Here is a 3,718-nt window from a genome sequence, read left to right on the forward strand (position 1 = left end):
AGCCAACTACATTGTTTCATGACAAGATGACGAAGAACAAACTTAAAACGTTCTCTAACATCCAAATGAAGACACGCAGACAAGGTCTTGGCAAGGAGGTAATTTTGAAGGCTGACAGAAACCTATTTGGCCAGATGATACTTGTAGCTGAGAACAGAAAGCTACAAATGAGTGATGTCTTGACTCATCCCCTGGGTCCATTGCCATGGGCACTTGCCAATGGTGATGGGTCTATCCGCAAGACCAACAAGGCTGCCCTCGCAAGGGAGTTGGAGAGGAATGCTCGTCCTGCAGAAGTGATCCCCGAGCCCTCTGCAACCATCATTGATGGGATGAGCCTGGTTCAGAAACTGAAGGGAAACAATGCAACATTTGGCCAGCTAGCAGGCACAGCAATGAGTCGCGCTATCCATGAGGGTGCTAAGAGCAAGCGCATTGATATTGTCTTTGACGTCTACAAGGAGACATCCATCAAAGATACAGAAAGAGTCAACAGATATGAAGGCACAGGGATCCATTTCAAGAACATTCAACATGGGCACAACATCCAGCAGTGGAAAAAGCTTCTAAGTAGTTCCTCCAACAAGGCAAGTCTCATAAAGTTTCTGGTAGAAGAATGGAAGGCGAAACACCACAGGGAGAAGCTTGAGGAGAAGGAGCTGTATGTCACATGTGAGCAGCTCTGCTTTAAGATCACCAAAGAACAGTGGGAAGAGGCTGCTGACCTTAAGTCAAATCAAGAAGAAGCAGACACACGCCTCCTTCTCCATGCTCTTCATGCAGCAGAATCTGGTTACAAGTCGGTCATCATCACTTCGGAGGATACTGATGTCATGGTCCTGTGTCTGGGCATGTGCCACAAAATCCCATCCCACCTGTTCCAGAAATGCGGTACACAGAACCGGACAAGATTCCTGGATATCACCACTCTGAGCCGAACATTGGGAGGCAGCGTATGTGATTCATTGATTGGTATGCATGCATTTACAGGCTGTGACACCGTCAGTGCATTCGCTGGCCGTGGGAAGATGACGACACTCAAGCAGTTGAAGATGAACAAGACATACCAGGATGCCTTTCAGGAAGTTGGTCGTTCATGGGAAGTGTCTACCGAACTTTTTGAGAAGTTACAGGAAATCACCTGCCACATGTACCTGCCAACTACCCAAACAACTGAGGTAAACAGGCTCCGTTATCAGCTGTTCTGTGCCAGACGTGGAGTGGTAGAGTCAAGTCAACTCCCTCCTTGCCAGGACTGCCTTTTCATGCATGCACTGCGTGCAAACTACCAGGCTGCGATCTGGAGGAGAAGTCTGCAGAGCCAGCCATGGGTTGCAAACCCAACAGACTGCGGTTGGATGATAGATAACGACGGAAAGCTTGTTGTCAAGTGGATGCAAGGGGCACCAGCACCAGAAGCTATTATACAGCTACTGTCCTGCAAGTGTGTGCGGTCATGTGAACTTCCTCAGTGTACTTGCCTCAGCAATGGCCTGAAGTGCACAGACATGTGCAGATTACAGACATGCCAGAACAAGGGTACTGAAGACGAGCCAGTAGAACAACAGTCAGATTCAGAGTCCGATGTTGAAGATATTATGGAGTAACATATATATATATATATATATATATATATATATATATATATATATATATATATATATATATATATATATATATATATATATATATATATATATATATATATATATGCACATGACATGTTCAGTGTGTATTTACATAACTTGGATTAAATTTTGTTACAAATACTACATCTAGTCACTCCGGGTGGTACCGATATCGTCATATTTGGTTCTTGGCTCATGCTAAAATTCCTGTGGAACACCTAAAGGGTTAACAGTTTTTAAAAATGAGTTTTGAACAGCTTGAGGGGTGTAGTTTGCAAAATGGGGTAATTTATGGGTGGTTTCTGTTATGTAAGCCCCTTAAAGTGACTTCAGAAGTGACTTGGTCCTTTGAAAAGTGGGTTTTGCTGTAAATGTGAAAAATTGCGCATAAAACTATAAGCCCTATTACGTCGTAAAACAATAAGGTTTCATTTTCAAAATGATGCCAATATGAAGTAAACATGTGGGGAGTGTAAATTAATAACTATTATGGGGGGTATCAGTATTTTTGTAAAAAGCAGAGAATTTCAAAGTTAAAAAATTGCCGATTTTTCCAAAATTTCCGAATATTTAGCATTTTTTTATATAGAAAGGTAAAATATATTGACTCCCATTTAGCACTGACGTGAAGTACAATATGTCACGAGAAAACAATCTCAGAATGGCTTGGATAGGTGAAAGCGTTCCAAAGTTATTAGCCCATGAAGTGGCACAGGTCAGATTGGCTTAGGCACTTGGGTACAAATAGGCCTAGGGCTGAAGGGGTTAATAAGCTACGTATATGTAAGGGCTATCATATCAAAAAATAAACTACAGACATGCATCTACCTAAAAATACCAAAGAGAATTAGTCACTCCGCTTGGTACCGATATCGTCAAATTTGGTTCTTGGCTCATGGACTAAAGGACTAAATTTGTGAACAGCCGAGAACTTTGAGCTTTCCCTCCTTATCCTAATCAATATTTGTAATTTATTATTAGTATTATTATTAATACAAACAGAGCATTTTTTGTCATTTTATTGAAAATAGTAATGGCATATTATAATTATTATTATTATTATTATTATTGTCATGTTTACGGCTACTCCTGTTTTCTGTGTCATACAGCCAGTGAACAGTTAATCACACATTTTACACTTTCTCTATTTCTGACCCACATTCATATCTGTTCTGGTTTTCTTACATAGTTATAAATAAGAAATGATTTCCTCTATTCATTAGTGATAATTGGAGGCTGTAAATTGGACGTGACATTATTTCTATCTATTTCATTCTCTTTTGATTAATTAGACTTATGAGGATTTTCCACCGTTCTTATTTCTGATTTCTCTCCTGTATCTGTTTATTCCCCATGAGGCATTGCTGCTGTATTACACAGAAAAGATAAAGACTCAATTATCCGTCCCTCGGCTGATTATTTGCTCTCTCTGTATTTCTTCTATTACTGCACAAATAAAGAAACTTTTATATCTATAGAACTTTGTGTTTCCAATGTCCTTTACTTTCAGTGAAGACAAAGTCCGCATACAAGTGTCCTCCTGATACATTGTAACAATGACATGAAAGTGAATGTGGTCTGATTATTATCTAATTCTAATGATGCTGTATTGCTAAACTACTGCTACTACTACTACTAATAATAATATTAATAATAATAATAGTAAAATGAGATAGTAATTAGATAGGATCAAATCTTTTGCATTTCAATTTCACTGGTTTCAACAAATTTCTCAAAACACTATATTGGAAGAAAATTGATTCCCAGCAAATCTCAACACTGAGGTTTCTTATAAATATATTGAACTCTTTTTTAGCTCTTTGATACAAGCGCAGCCTTAGTAATGTACAATTGGCATTAAGTCCACATTCACACATTCAGTATTTGGTCAGTATTTAACATCAGTATTTGTAAACCAAATCAAGTACTGGGTGAAACATGCCGAAATGATGCTCGTGTTTCTAATATATCTGTTCCACTCCTAATTTTGACGTACAAATATTGAAGTAAAAAACTCACCAAATATTCAATGTGCGCATGTGGCCTTACATAGTATATCTGGCTATGGCAAAACGGATGTCAGCAGATTG

The sequence above is a fragment of the Ranitomeya variabilis genome, chromosome 5, assembly GCF_051348905.1.
Source record: "Ranitomeya variabilis isolate aRanVar5 chromosome 5, aRanVar5.hap1, whole genome shotgun sequence".
NCBI lineage: Eukaryota > Metazoa > Chordata > Amphibia > Anura > Dendrobatidae > Ranitomeya > Ranitomeya variabilis.